This window comes from Taudactylus pleione, unplaced genomic scaffold, assembly GCF_031769625.1.
Source record: "Taudactylus pleione unplaced genomic scaffold, aTauple2 ptg000366l, whole genome shotgun sequence".
Classification (NCBI taxonomy): Eukaryota; Metazoa; Chordata; class Amphibia; order Anura; family Myobatrachidae; genus Taudactylus; species Taudactylus pleione.
This window is the reverse complement of record NW_028284767.1, coordinates 5,854,574-5,871,756: the sequence shown is the minus strand read 5'-3', so window position 1 is coordinate 5,871,756 and position 17,183 is coordinate 5,854,574.

Genomic DNA, 17,183 nt, shown 5'->3' with positions numbered 1-17,183 from the left:
GGACTATAGAGAGGCACTCACCAGTTTTCTTTATCAAAGTAGCAAAATGTTTATTCCATCATAAAATAGATATATTATATATTATAAATATTTCTTTAGGAAATCTCAAAAACCCAGATGTATTTCATTCAACAAATACCTGACCACCCAAGCCAAAGGTTAATTATTATTATCATTTATTTATCTGGTGCCACAAGTGTTCCGCAGCGCCTTACAAAGTACATAAACAATTTGTAGACAAGTGACTTTACAGAACAATACAATACAGGACATGGATAATATATATTGCTACATTAGCGACCATATCACACAGATAAGCAACAGAGCATAAGCAACCAAGTGTTAGGTGCCCTAGTGGTGAGTAAGAAGTAAATGACACTATAGTAAGGAGAAGCACAAGAGGGTAGCTGACCCTGCTCGTGAGAGTTTACATTCTAAAAAGGTGGGGGAAGACAAACTGGGTTGACACAGATGGGGTAGATGGGGAGGAAGGAGCATGTAGCAGGGAGTTAGAATGAGAGCTGGAAGGCTTTGATGAAGCAGTGGGTCTTGAGAGCCCGTTTGAAGGATTGCAAACAGGTGGAGAGTCTGATGGGGAGTGGGAGAGAGTTCCAGAGGTGGGGAGCAGTGCGGGCAAAATCTTGGAGGCGGGAGTGGGAGGAAGTAATCAGCTGGCATGAAAGGTAGCGTGCATTAGTTGAACGAAGAGGGCGGAGAGGAGCGTGAAGGGAGATGAGATCAGAGTGTAACCTTTACCAACGTCTGTGTGAGTAACAGTCACATGAAAGCAGTAAGACATTACATTCTGGCTCTGTTGCTGAGTCAGGGTCTGTGAAGGAACTGGAAAAGGGGGGATTATTTCATGCATCAAACACTGTGGTTATTTCACTCCTCTCTGGATAATGTCCTACCTCCCCAAAGCAAGAAAGGGAAAGGAAGGAAGCCAGGCACAAAATCTTTCCTAATTTGCCACTTAATGCGATATAAAATCAGGACACTATTTGTGAGCTGTGAAAACCCCAGAGACCTTACTCTGGGAGACAAAATGAGAAGACCAGAGCTCAAGGCACATCAAAGAGCTCATTAAATATAAGCACCAAATTAAAAGGATGAATTTTATTTTCAGGATATTTGTTTTTCAGTGTTGTGGCTACATTTTTATATGTAGTTTCCTTTAGTGTACTCACTGCTTTAACAGCCTATTAATGATCATCTGACACATTACGGAATGTTTCTCATGGTCAATGTAGGGTCCCATCAAAGTATTCCAGCATACGTCAGCTTGAATTTACATTGTCTCCGACACCACAGTCCGGCTTTGTAATTGTTTTCTTCTTTGCTTTTATGATGAACAATTTTCCATAACGATATCTAATTGTTTATATTTTATATACACATGTTCTATAGTCTGTAGATAAACTTAATTCCTTAGTCAACACAGAAGGTAATGTAAAGCAGGATGTATTCATCTTATTGTTAGTGTAATTTAATATTAATCATATGTTATTTTTGTTGAGTACATGAGCTTTAGCCCTTGCTTTCTCTTATAGGTGCCTAGCAACACAATGTTTTCTCACAATGCCGAGCCTTAGAATCTTCATCATTGTGACATCATCATAGCATATGTTGACTTGGAGATTTGGAGATAAATCTTTCACCAAAATCATGAATATATCAATGCAAAAAAACTTAAATATGGATGGCCAATGACTGCAATAATCAACAAACTAAATAAACATCATGATTGTTTCTTTCTCCAATCCATGCCAATATTCTGTGACAACCTTCTTCCTACTTATAATAGTTTTCGGAAACTTATTGACATGTGAGTATCATTATGTTATAGATGCAGTATCTTAGCCATTATACAGTTGATACTGTGCTTAATTTCCACAGCAGCACTATTTTTTTGTTCTTTATTTTGTTATCATATATATATATATATATATATATATTCTGAACAAAGAGAGGTACCGGCGCCAACTTTTTCCACTCAGAAGAGGATTTTTTTTTAAAATAGTGTGTACTACGTTCTCCCAAAATCAAACAGGGTGTCAGCTAAACCTAGTGACAATAGGCCTTTGGAAGGGCCCTTTTATGTGAATAGTTTAAATATACCAGGTCTTTAAGCGACTGACGTATACATTATAACCAGTGTTATGCAAACGTGCAAGAAATAATAAATGAATGAATAAATAAATTATGATATGAATTGATAAAATGTAAGCTGTGACCAAATAATTGAAGAATAAAATATCTCAATTTAATATATATATAAACACAAAAAGAACAAACAAACAAACAAATGCTCATGGATGTCTTAATCCTGTTCAAAAGGATAAGCTGAAAAATTCATATAGAAGGCAAGTACGTGCAAATATGGTGCAGAAATGGTGCTAATAAATATTTAAAAAGACAACCTTTAAACATATACAGTCAGAGTAAATCAATAGTACAAATATAAATATATATATATAAATATATGAATATAAATATAATTAAAACGCAGGAGGGTATATACAGATGAAGAGTAGTAAACAGTTAAAAACTTTCAGAAAACATTTCCAAAAGTTTTTTTAAAAGCTTTAAAATATGATAGAATAGCCTAAAAGAATTCATATGGTGCTTATCTGTGGTAGATTTAGTTTCAGGCAAGAGGCAGCTGACACAACGCGTTTCGTCCTCTCATCTGGACTTCATCAAGGGGGATGTGCATGTAGAGACATAACAGGGTTTTTATACCATAGATACAGGCCTAAATTGGAGTCACATGACCTTAATTCATGACATAATTTCCTGTTTTCCATATGTAGCTGAAGGCCTTCTAGCATAATGGTTTTGGGGCTAAGATATATAATACATCAATAGGTATGAACAATAAAATATATAGAAAGCAAAGGATTTATATAAGCAAGCATTTTTCTTGCTTAACGATCACAATTTTAACTCTGTGGAACGCATGTGATGCGCACCACGTCACTTCCGGTTTCAAAGTGCTCATGTTGGCATTGGCTCATCGTAGTGCCTGTCCTGGTGAAACGCAGATAGAACACCCTGCGTCACTTCCTACTCCATAGAGAATAGGCTAAGCGTGTCACGTGAGTGTCACATGGCTTCCGGTCCGCTTCGTGTATCACGGCTGTATAGCTTCTCCGTCTTTGGTTTTCCTTGTTACTTTTCTCCCTCCTCCAGATCACGTGAGGTTAATGCGTCCCTTACATTTATCCGCATATCTTCATGGTCCTTTCTCTATTGGAGGATCACGGGGTCACTTCAGGATATCACGGCGGCCATCTTTGTTGTTCTTTGGTAGCATATGGCGGCCATCTTTGTAGTTCTTTGTGCTAAATTCAGTGCCAATCAATCAACAAGGGGACATCGGTCTTCCATCCTAATTATTCAGACACGTCTTTTCACCCTTAGTTGGCATCTGTGCCGCCGTTTGTAGTCATAAATACTAATAATAAAAAAAGAGAGGTTTTCTTTAGAAAGCATATTAGAGGAGGATGTCAAAACCTATATGGAGCTTACTTCCCACAGTTATTATCCATGTGTATTGTACAACAGATTATAATAAAAATGTGATGTTTATTATTGAGTGGAGATGAACTGCTAAGAATATAGCCAACTGCATACAGTACTAATGGGACATGTATCAAAATGATTAGGTTAAGTTGTAGTCCCAAAAAATTCCTTGTAAAATGAAGCATAAAAAAAATATATATATATTGTTTAAATGTTCAAAAAGTCCATATTGTGATCCAAAAAAGTTTAAATGTTTAAAAAATGTTGCATAAAAAGATGTTTAAATGTTCAAAAAAGTCCATATTGTGATCCATTCGTGACGTCTAAATCTTCCTCATACTCCACGGGTTCCTCTGACTGAAGTAGACCAATAAACCATCAATGGACTGTATATGTTTAAAGGTTGTCTTTTTAAATATTAGCACCATTTCTGTACCATATTTGCACGTACGTGCCTTCTATATGAATTTTTCGGCTTATCCTTTTGAACAGGATTAAGACATCCATGAGCATTTGTTTGTTTGTTTGTTCTTTTTGTGTTTATATTAGGGGTGAGCGGGTTCGGATTTCTGAAATCCGAACCCCCCCCGAGCCCCCCCGATCCGAGGCCGATCCGAGTCAGGCTCGACTTTTCCCGCCTGACTCGGATCTGAAATCGAGGCAAAACGTCATCATCCCGCCTTCCGGGTCTCGCGGGTTTTGGATTCTATATAAGGTACCCGCGTCGGCGCCATTTTCTCACTCAGCTGTGGACAGTGAAGAGGGAGGGTGGGAGTTAGGGCTGGCTGGGCTGTGTAGTGTAGAGTAGTGTAGTGTTGTGCTGCGCTGTGCTGCTGTTGTCCATAGGGGCTGTGTCCACTACTTCAAAGTCCATAGGGGCTGGCTGTGTTGTGCTGTGCTGTTGTTAATAGGGGCTGTGTCCACTACTTCAAAGTCCATAGGGGCTGGCTGGACAGTGTTGTGCAGTCAGTTGTCCATAGGGGCTGTGTCCACTCCAAAGTCCTGTGCAGTGTCCCAGTCCTAAAGGGGTGCTGTAGTGTTGTCCAGGGGGTGCTCTGTCCGTCAGGAGTGCTCCCCCCAAGTGCTAAAATAAAATAATATTTTTTCTGTGTTTGTGAATTGTGTGCGCAGTAGCCGCACGTGCATCAACAAAGTAGTGCCAAGCGTGCGCCTGTGTCATAAGTAAAGGGCCGGCTGGCTTGACCGTTAAAGGGTGCTGTAACCCCCAAAGTACACTCCAAACCAAATAAAAAAATATGTTCTGTGTTTGTGAATTGTGTGTGCAGTAGCCGCACGTGCATCAACAAAGTAGTGCCAAGCGTGCGTCTGTGTCATAAGTAAAGGGCCGGCTGGCTTGACCGTTAAAGGGTGCTGTAACCCCCAAAGTACACTCCAAACCAAATAAAAAAATATTTTCTGTGTTTGTGAATTGTGTGCGCAGTAGCCGCACGTGCATCAACAAAGTAGTGCCAAGCGTGCGCCTGTGTCATAAGTAAAGGGCCGGCTGGCTTGACCATTAAAGGGTGCTGTAACCCACAAAGTACACTCCAAACCAAATAAAAAAATATTTTCTGTGTTTGTGAATTGTGTGCGCAGTAGCTGCACGTGCATCAACAAAGGAGCAGCGCCAAGCGTGCGCCTGTGTCATAAGTAAAGGGCAGGCTGGCTTGACCGTTAAAGGGTGCTGTAACCCCCAAAGTACACTCCAAACCAAATAAAAAAATATTTTCTGTGTTTGTGAATTGTGTGCACTGTGGCTGCACATGCATCAACAAACGAGCAGTGCCAAGCGTGCGCCTGTGTCCCGGCTGGCTCATTTCTTAAAGGGTGGTGTAACCCACAAAGTGCACTACTCTCCAGCAAAAATAAAAAAATATTTTCTGTGTTTGTGTGCGCCTTAGCCGCACGTATATATCAATATAACATAAATGGAGGACCAAACTTTCTCCGATAAAAATAAAATAGGGAAAGATCAAGAACCACTTCCTCCTAGTGCTGTTGCTGCTGCTGGGAGTTGTTCATCATCCCAGAGGGGAAGTAGGAACACCACTACTTTTACTAAACAATTGACCCTCCAACAGTCCCTAGCGATGAGGATGAAGTACGACATCAGTCATCCTGAAGCAAAACGTATAACTGAGGCCTTGACTGCTATGTTGGTGTTAGACGTGCGTCTGGTATCCGCCATTAGTGCAGTGGGATTTAGACAATTGATGGAGGTAGTGTGTTCCCGGTTCCAAATCCCGTCTAGATTCCACCTGCATCCTCAAAGCAGCAGCGACAAGCGTGCGTCTGTCTGTTAAAGGGTGGTGTAACCCTCAAAGTGCGCTCCACAAACAATAAAAATATTCTTCTTTTTTTTTCTGTCTTTGTGAATTGTGTGGGCTGTAGCCGCACTTGCATCCTCAAAGCAGCAGCGACAAGCGTGCGTCTGTCTGTTAAATGGTGGTGACACCCTCAAAGTGTGCTCCACAAACAATAAAAATATTTTCTTTTTTTTTCTGTCTTTGTGAATTGTGTGGGCTGTAGCCGCACTTGCATCCTCAAAGCAGCAGCGACAAGCGTGCGTCTGTCTGTTAAAGGGTGGTGTAACACTCAAAGTGTGCTCCACAAACAATAAAAATATTCTTCTTTTTTTTTCTGTCTTTGTGAATTGTGTGGGCTGTAGCCGCACTTGCATCCTCAAAGCAGCAGCGACAAGCGTGCGTCTGTCTGTTAAATGGTGGTGACACCCTCAAAGTGTGCTCCACAAACAATAAAAATATTTTCTTTTTTTTTCTGTCTTTGTGAATTGTGTGGGCTGTAGCCGCACTTGCATCCTCAAAGCAGCAGCGACAAGCATGCGTCTGTCTGTTAAAGGGTGGTGTAACACTCAAAGTGTGCTCCACAAACAATAAAAATATTCTCTTTTTTTTCCTGTCTTTGTGAATTGTGTGGGCTGTAGCCGCACTTGCATCCTCAAAGCAGCAGCGACAAGCGTGCGTCTGTCTGTTAAATGGTGGTGACACCCTCAAAGTGTGCTCCACAAACAATAAAAATATTTTCTTTTTTTTTCTGTCTTTGTGAATTGTGTGGGCTGTAGCCGCACTTGCATCCTCAAAGCAGCAGCGACAAGCGTGCGTCTGTCTGTTAAAGGGTGGTGTAACACTCAAAGTGTGCTCCACAAACAATAAAAATATTCTTCTTTTTTTTTCTGTCTTTGTGAATTGTGTGGGCTGTAGCCGCACTTGCATCCTCAAAGCAGCAGCGACAAGCGTGCGTCTGTCTGTTAAAGGGTGGTGTAACCCTCAAAGTGCTCCAAAAAATAAAAAACTATTTTTTTTTATGTTTGTGACTTGTGTGCGATGTAGCCGCACATGCATCAACACCGTAGCAGCGCCAAGCGTGCGCCTGTGTCATAAGTCAAGGGCCGGTTTGGACATCTGGTCCGGACTGAAGGACGTGCCAACAATTTCTGACAAGTCTACTGTCACTGCATATGATACTGTCCTCAAAGCAGCAGCGACAAGCGTGCGTCTGCCTGTTAAAGGGTGGTGTAACCCTCAAAGTGCGCTCCACAAACAATAAAAATATTCTTCTTTTTTTTTCTGTCTTTGTGAATTGTGTGGGCTGTAGCCGCACTTGCATCCTCAAAGTAGCAGCGACAAGCGTGCGTCTGTCTGTTAAAGGGTGGTGTAACCCTCAAAGTGCGCTCCACAAACAATAAAAATATTCTTCTTTTTTTTCTGTCTTTGTGAAATGTGTGGGCTGTAGCTGCACCTGCATCCTTAAAGCAGCAGCGACAAGCGTGCGTCTGTCTGTTAAAGGGTGGTGACACCCTCAAAGTGTGCTCCACAAACAATAAAAATATTCTTTTTTTTCTGTCTTTGTGAAATGTGTGGGCTGTAGCCGCACCTGCATCCTTAAAGCAGCAGCGACAAGCGTGCGTCTGTCTGTTAAAGGGTGGTGACACCCTCAAAGTGTGCTCCACAAACAATAAAAATATTCTTTTTTTCTGTCTTTGTGAAATGTGTGGGCTGTAGCCGCACCTGCATCCTTAAAGCAGCAGCGACAAGCGTGCATCTGTCTGTTAAAGGGTGGTGACACCCTCAAAGTGTGCTCCACAAACAATAAAAATATTCTTTTTTTCTGTCTTTGTGAGATGTGTGGGCTGTAGCCGCACCTGCATCCTTAAAGCAGCAGCGACAAGTGTGCGTCTGTCTGTTAAAGGATTACATCGGTGACAGCATCCAAGTAGGCATGTCAGACAGTCCGTACTGGTACTGGCAGGAAAAAGAAGCAATTTGGAGGTCCCTGTACAAACTGGCTCTATTTTACCTGAGTTGCCCCCCCTCCAGTGTGTACTCCAAAAGAGTGTTTAGTGCAGCCGGGAACCTTGTCAGCGAAAGGCGTAGGAGGTTGCTTCCACAAAATGTGGAGAAGATGATGTTCATAAAATGAATTATCAACTCTTCCAGGGAGACCAGCCTCCAGAACGTACAGAGGGACCTGTGGTTGTGGATTCCAGCGGGGACTAATTAATACTCGATGAGGATGTACACAACACTGAAAAGGGTGAGGAATCGGTGGATGAGGAGGATGAGGACGACATCTTGCCTCCGTAGAGCCAGTTTGTGCAGGGACAGATTAATTGCCAGCTTGTTTTGTGGGGGCCCAAACAAACCAATCATTCAGCCACAGTCGTGTGGCAGACCCTGGCGCTGAAATGTTTGGTTTGTTAAAGTGTGCATGTCCTGTTTATACAACATAAGGGTGGGTGGGAGGGCCCAAGGACAATTCCATCTTGCACCTCTTTTCTTTCTTTGAATTATGTACTGTTTGGGGCCTAGTTTTTCAAACTGCCATCCTGTCTGCCACTGCAGTGGCACTCCTAGATGGACCACGTGTTTGTGCCGCCCACTCGTATCTCGCATAGTCATCCAGCTACCTCGGTGCAACCTTTTGGATATAAAAACACTATTGTGAGGTGTTCAGAATAGACTGGAAATGAGTGGAAATTAAGGTTATTGAGGTTAATAATAGCATCGGAGCAGAAAAACCCACAAATTATGTGATTTTAGCTGTTTTTATGCTTTTTTAAAAAAAAATACAGATCCAAAACCCAGAACCCAAAACACGGAAGGGTGGTTTGGCAAAACCAATCCAGATCCAAAACACGAAGAAAAATCCAGATCCAAAACCAAAACACAAAACACGAAAAGTGGCCGGTGCACACCCCTAGTTTATATACATTAGATTGAGATATTTTATTCTTCAATTATTTGGTCACAGCTTACATTTTATCAATTTATATCATAATTTATTTATTCATTCATTTATTATTTCTTGCACGTTTGCATAACACTGGTTATAATGTATACGTCAGTCGCTTAAAGACCTGGTATATTTAAACTATATAAATATATATATATATATTATCAACGAGTGATATTCTTGATATCACTCATTACTAATCTTAATTGGTGCTCCAACCAATCATCTCCTGTCATGTGTTTGAAAATGGCAGTTATGAGCTGATTGGTTGGAGCAGCATTTAAGATTAGTAACGAGTGATAACAAGAATATCATTTGATGACAAATGAGGCCCATAATTAGGACAGTCACTGGGCATGATTTACCTAACTGGCAGCCCCATGGCATATTGATGGGTAGACTGAGGGATGTGACTGAATACAGACAGGTAAGACGGGGTAAAATGGGCAAAGGTAAACTAAAGTATAATCATATTTGACTCTGCTCATGAATGCAACATTTCATTTAATTTGCCATATTTCCAGTCCGTGACTTCTATACCAAAAAGATTTTACTGTAAATCCATCCAGCTTTTTCTGATGGATTTTGTCCTTGCTCCTCCATAAGGCAGTGCACTAGTCAAACGTCCCTGGTATAGTGACTTACATTATTCCACACATATTACATATTTGCCCGACACCATTTTATGCCCCACAGTAAGGCTTCTAATTACTTTAAAATTACCTGCTTGTTGTCAGGGGTTTTATGCTCATTGCCAGGGGGTTCCATGCTGGTTGCCAGGGGGATTCATGCTCATTGCCAGGGGTTACATGCTCGTTGCCATGGGGTTTATGCTCATTGCCAGGGGGTTTCACAGGAGAAGATGCAGCTTTCAGCATCTTCTGCCGGCACTTGCGCTGGCCTAAAAGACACTAGAGGTCCAGTAAGGACCTCTAGCATCTGTCTCCTCCTAGGCGGCGGCCATTTTTGGATGGCCGTTTTCTGACTCTAGTCCCCAAGCCACTGTGAGTCATCCCTTTTTCACCCCCTTCATTCTGGCACCCGGTGCACGTGCACCTCTAGCCCCCCCTAGTTGCGGCCCTGGGTATGCTAACATATAACAAAATGTCTAATTACTATACTACATCCTCTTTCAAATATTTGACTCTTTTACTGCATCTACACTGTTAAATAGGATACATAAATCAGTGTGTATACTAAACAACCTGCAAACTGCACCTGTGAAGCCAAACTTTCCTAAATACACACAAATGATCTCTACTGGATTCTCTGAAAGGTGACAACCTACTGCCGAAATATATTGTAGGCGACATGGTTATAGCCCTTATAATATTGAATCCAGTCTGCATCAAATCTCTAAACTGGATATAGTGGAATTCACATACAATTAACATTGATATTAAGGGGAGATATGGTTCTCTGCAATGTGCTGCTGCAATCATGTATTATGGTAGCCAAGCATTGCTAATTTACTCTATACAGTGCATTGGAAACTTAGCGATGTTACTTGACACAAAGTGTCTTAACACTGCCATTCCAGGCTGCTTGCCCAGCACCCCAAGTAATCAAATCACCATTGCCATTAACAGCGACTCTCATGGATCATTACATCTGCACTTAGAGTTCCTTCTCCCAATGCATCTCATTAGGCCCTCAGTTGAGTAGTGGTGATTGACTCACTACTCACCCTCTGTCATGCACTCTCACTTCTTGTTCCAGAAAAGACTGACCAGGATGATGTGGTTGATTTTTAGGTGTTGCTGACTCTGAACGCAGCTAGCACAACAGTGCAGGGTTGGACTGGGACACAGGTGTACAGGGGACATCTCTGGGGGCCCCACTGCCTAAGGGCCCCATCCCCTCCTCTAGTGGTCAGATTCCAGACTGTGCACTCAAATTAAATATTGTTACTCTGCTAGAGGGTAAATAACAGTGGATGAACTTGGGTGCTTGGTTTGTTTCTATGGAAACTATATCAAGATTAGCACTCCTGCGACTCAAAGTGGGTGGTCCTGACACATGCCTGTCCCCTCCTTTATAAATGGGCCCTGTTGTTTGCAAGCTGAGTATGTCCTCCATCCCTTTTAAGAATGGGCCTCTACCACTGCATTCCCTGGTGGGCCCTTCATGCTCCAGTCTGACAGTGCAATGTGTGGCACTATATAACAGCAGAGTTCGGGGTAACTGGGAGGAGGTTCAGTGTACACAGCAATTTGCATCAGGTGATGAAATAATGAGAGATTGGGGTAAATGTACTAAGTCTTGGAGAGAGACAAAGTGGAGAGAGAGATAAAGAATTTGTACAAGTATACAGACTCTTTTTGAACTCTTTTTTGACAATTTATTTATTACCTTACTGTACTCGGCCTACGCAGTCTGCCCCATCGCCCCTCTTTTTAGGGGCAAGTGTCAGTTTCATTCAAATGTGCCTGGGCACATGTGCATGAGGCCTGTTTTCTGGACATGTGCAATTTTATATTGTCTCATTCTGCTTTATCCCTAGTGAGGAAAAATATATATATTACATAATGATATCTACAAGGTGTGCTACTCCCCTCCTCTTTCACCTCCTTCCCTCATAGAGGATACCCTTTTGGCAGACTATACTCTCTCCAATCGAAGAACCAAAGTGTGGCCTGTGAATCCAACATAGCCCGGGGCTCTGAGAGGTGAACCACAGTTTGTCCTGCTACAGTCTAATAACAAGACAAAACTAGCTTAAAAAAGGAAGGAGAGAAAAACCTCTAACATATGTGGTATCTATCTATTAACAATGTAAATATTTTTATGGTTTGTAAATGTGGTGGCAATTTAAAATCCATTTTGTCTTGTAATGTTGAACGCTTAGCACCCAAATAGAACAATGTTGCCTACCTGATTTAGTGCATGTTTGGTGAAACATAATGTACTTTGGGGAAGAGTGAAAATTGGCCACAATAGAATTATTACTAACATTTAAAGACTGAAATGAATCTGTTATGTAACTCATGCCAATCATAACTCTGTTTCTTATTTAACTTTCTTTTTCTCTTTTAAGGTAGCAAGTCAACTGGGATAGCAAACATTATTTCACGTAAGTAAATGTTATCAACAGTCTTATTGTTACTTTATTTACTTACAACCAGTGGCAGATTTTACCTAGGTGCTGCAGTCCCGCCAGTAAAATCCGCCAACCCAGTGACTGCCTAGCAGCAGCAGTGACTTCCCATTGGAAGCACACCCTGCTAATCACATGATAGACAGGCTGTCCCAGGATAGACAGACTGTCCCAGGGGGAGGTGTTTTCTCTCCCTGGGACTGCCAGTCTGGACTACAGTTTAGTAATGGGAAGCCATTCACCTGCTGCAACCTGGCTTTCAGGGGCTGCAGCCGATATAGGGCCTGATTCAGAGTTGGGAATAGAGGCCCTGATTCAGAGCCGGACGCTCTGACAGAGCACTCGCTCTGAATCAGGGCCGTCCCTCTGAATTTAAGAGCGGCCTCCTGGCCGCTCGCATAGCTGTGGGTGACCACCCACAGCTATAGCGAGCGGCCAAAATGATGGTCGCCATGGTCAAGACCATGGCGACCATCGGGCTTGCGACGAGACCCTTGCGGTAGGGTCTCGTTTTCGCAAGCCCTGGAGTGCTTTTGGCTCTATCAGAGCCAAAAGCACTCCCACTGACAACACTAGTGATGTCAGTGGGGCCGGCCCCAGACGGTAGGCGTTCCCATGGGAACACCTCCGTCTGGGCTGCCACGCCCCCGGCACACCCACCAAAGGGCCGTCGTTATTCGGGTCTCGCGCATGCGCACGACGGAGCCGGCTCCGTCTTGCGCATGCGCACTTGGCCAACATCGACCCGCTTGCGAGTGCTCAGCGCTCGCGAGCGGGTCTGCATCAGGCCCAGAGTGAGATATCTCTCTCAACTGTGAACCTGAACAAACCATATTGCAATGCAAGGGGTGTAATTACATAATTTTTTTTACATGTGGGGTAAATACTGGCTGATTTTGCATGTAGCCCACAAACACTGCACAGCTTTATTATTATTCTACAATTTAGATGCCAGTTTGGAAACACTCCTCCCAAATCTAAATCTCTCTGCACATTTTAAATCTGCCCCACCTGCAGTGCAGCATGGTTTCACCAAGATGATCAGTTGAGAGCGATATCTCACTCAGTGGCGTAAGTTCATCCCAGACGCCCGAGGCAAGTTATAATTTGGTGCACCCCCCGTCACTGTATTGTAGCAATTCACATGCAGACAGGCAGCAGCTGATGATCTGACACGGAGCTCTCCACTAGTGTATGGTAGCTTCTCAGGTCCCGGGGAAGGGTGCTATGTATTGGGCTGCCATGACGGTACACTCTGGGTACATAGTTACAGCCCTAAGTGGGGTGAATATGTTGTGGATAATGGAGGAGGTGCCCCCTTCAGAGCTGGAGCCCGGCGGCAGGCGCCTCCATTGTCTCCCATAGTTCTGCCCCTGATCTCACTCTATTCCCAAGTCTGAATCAGGCCCATAGTCCCTAGAAGCCTGCTTGTTGATTTGCTACTTAGAATTGCGTTGTCATAAATGATCTGTCTGCCTGTTCAAAAGTATTTAATGAGCAATGGATTCCCCAGTTTCCAAGCCAGACAGAATATTATTCAAACTTTATTAAAACTTAAGATTTATAAAAAAAAAAAAGTTTTTATTTAAGATTTATTTTAAAGTTGCAATTACTACTTAGCCAAGGAGAATATCCAAGTTAGCAACTTTAAAAAGGCTGCGGAATAGGGTGTGAGTGGGAGTACCAGCCATATGTCGTAACACGTCTCCTGATTGGTCCTCCTGCTCACGCCGCACAACTCACCAACTACATGCAGCTTATTAACAAATCCCTAACCTTTCATAAGTTCAAATGTTCACCCTCATTAAATCTACGTTTTTACACAAGGACAGAATTAGCATTCTCCTTTTCCTCGTCTTTGATCATTTTATTCTAACAAGACAAATTTTTCTGAATTTATTCAACAAAAAGCCGTCATGAGCAAATGATGTGTGAAGCGGTAAATTCAGCCCATGCTTTTAGAGCCATCCATAACTTGAAGTAATCATTTTCCATATGACTTTATTAGTTTCATATATAGGTGGAATTTTAGCCCACGCCTTGTTTCTAATATGTGTTGATGTTTGAGGCTATTTTGTTTATGCACAGCTGTGTTAAGGTCCCGCCACAGCATATCAATGAGGTTGAGTTCTGGAATTTGACTCGACCATTCTAAGACATTGATTCTTTTCTTTTTTTAGCCGTTCAGATTTGCTGCAGTGCTTAAGATAATTCTCCTATTTTTCATCCAATTTCAGACAGGCTCAGGTGCCTGACAGATGACCTCACCGAATACTCTGTTATAAAGAGGAATTAATGGCAGACACAGTGTGCCTGGTGCAGAGAGAGTACAATGTCAGTTTGTGTAGCGTATCTTGTGTGATTTACCTGAGCGCATGCTCAGAAAGTGAATGCACGCCCCTTGGCGTCACCACACCCGGTGTGGCACTTATGCACCCCAAGGCGCACATGGCCTGATCTGTGAAGTTTCGGGACATGACCACATGTCACACCCACGTTTACGTCATGCTTGTGGCTTGCCCAGCACTCAAGGAACAACCTCTACTGACACAAGGAAGGGGGTGTAATGGCGTGCATCATCCATAACAGCTGCACGCCGCTCATTGACACCATCCGAGGGGGTGACACCAAAATAGCAGAGCAGCTCTGCTATTTTGGTGTCACCCCCTTGGATTTTGTCATTTGGTGTGGCCCGCACCCAGCTATTGACGCTACTGCGCACAAATATGCGCCTATGCAGGCTTACACACTTCTACAACTTATGCACCTCTGTGCCCAGAGAGGAAGAGGCGTTCCTGCACCTCTGTGCCCAAAGAGGAAGAGGCGTTGCTGCACCTCTGTGCCCAAAGAGGAAGAGGCGTTGCTGCACCTCTGTGCCCAAAGAGGAAGAGGCGTTGCTGCACCTCTGTGCCCAAAGAGGAAGAGGCGTTGCTGCACCTCTGTGCCCAAAGAGGAAGAGGCGTTGCTGATGTTACCTGACCTTCAAAGTGTTACAAAAATACATTGTGATTCCTTTTTTATAAACAACTTTAGGTAAACCCAAATGCCATGGCCAAAATTACAAACCATTACAATTTTAATGTATATGAATCAGACAAGCTCACATCTAGATAATTAGGAACATATGCTCATTTATAATGGCAACTATTTATTATTGCTCATTTATAATGGCAAGTATTTATTCCACATATTCTTTCTAAAGCATATTTACAATTGTTTGTTTCTTTTGAAGAAAGAAGATGGAGCTCATTTTTTTCTGGAGTACCCAGTAAGTATAATATTAAATAATATATATCAAAACAATTTAATCCACTTTTTATGAAAATTCACAGGACGTTATAAATGTGACAGTTCCTTTTATCCATGTCAAATGATATTATACATCTTCTGTATCCTTATTGTATCATCATAGAAGACAAACTCATTGTTTCTCCCGGAAGACACGTGCAAGTTGGTCCATTTGGCCTAATTATGCATTTTATGTGCCCCACAAACAAGTCCAGTCAGACTAAGGGGTCTATTTACTAAGCCTTGGATGGAGATAAAGTGAACAGCGATAAAGTCCCAACCAATCAGCTCCTAACTGTCATTTTTCAAACACAGCCTGTAACATGCCAGTTAGGAGCTGATTGGTTGGGACTTTATCTTCCTTCACTTTATCTTCATCCAAGGCTTAGTAAATAGACCCCCTAAAATCTAACTGAAACTTAAAGTGAAACAGTTGCTCTGACCATGTGCTGACTGACATGGGGTATCATCCAGGTTGGCCACTTATCTGTTAGGTCAGATTGGGCATTGATCCTGACACTCATCACTTGCATCATGTGGCCAGCATAGCTGATGGGTAACTGAATAGCTAGTTGACTTTCAACAGGTCAGCCTGAATATCGACACCAGAATGTCCACAGGTTCTGAATGACGACAGCAATAAATCATATGTCAACATTCTGCTGTCGACATGTTACACGCTGACTGTCGACATTCACAACTTGTCGACATTCTGAATGTTGACTAGTCATAACACCCAGCTGATGCATTACAAAACCTTTTATATCAATTAATAAACTAATATTTAATTAATCACTCAACTTGAAAGTCACGTGTAAATACAAGAGGTAATCAACAGTTTAGCATACATTGAATGAGTGTTAAAATAAGGTTTAATAATCACTGTGCCTTGTAGAGTGATAAAGTGGAGAGATAAAGCCTCTTTACACTTGTAAAGTGACAGGAGCTGATTGGTTGGTACTTTATCTCTCTCTGATTTATCACTCTTCAAGGCTTAGTACACCCGGAGGCAAGTTATAACTTAGTGCCCCCCCCTCAATAAAAAGGGAAAACAAATATGGTGCATATCTGTCTATCTATCTGTCTATCTATCTATCTATCTATCTATCTATCTATCTATCTATCTATCTATCTATCTATCTATCTATCTATCTATCTATCTATCTATCCACATAAAAGCACTAAGATAGAATATGTGAATTTGTTTCTATTAGGCCTATTTGCTCAAATAAATTTGCAGGATATCCCCCCAAAACACCCTTTTTCAGTTATATACAACTATGCGTTAGTCACAGATAAGATAGTGACCTGTATAGTGCAATTAGCATGATGCTCAGAGTCCTCCTGATGGAGGCAAAAACCACCTGATGTAGGGGCTTTGAGGACTGATTTTGAGTCAAGATACTGTAAGACTGCCACTGTGGTGGAACTACAAATCACAAAATGCCCAGTCTTCTGCTGACTGATTCATATACCGGGAAGTTGCTCCACCAAAGATCTGCCCCCAAACTCAGTCGCTGGTGCCCCAGGCCCCTGCCCCCTATGCACTTTTACCCGCAGCTCCGTCTGCAGCCACACTTATGCTCAGACCCGCAGCACAGGTCCGAGGCTAGAGCTGCCACCGGAAGAGGTGGGACGGGTAGTTATGGGTGAGGGGGGCGCCAGAGTCACACTGGCATGAGAATCTGCTGAGGAGCAGCTACAACAATGAGCGGGGACAGGCTATGGATAGATGGATGCGACATCTGATAGTCTGACACAGAGCCCTCCACTAGTATTATTATTTATTTATTATTTATTACCAGTTATTTATATAGCGCACACATATTCCGCAGCGCTTTACAGAGAATATTTGGCCATTCATATCAGTTCCTGCCCCAGTGGAGCTTACATTCTATGGGCCTGATTCAGAGCCGGACGCTCTGAACGAGTGCCCGCTCTGAATCAGGGCGTTGTTTTTTTTCCAAAGCGGCCTCTTGGACGCTCGCGTAGCTGTGGGTTACCACCCACAGCTTATGCA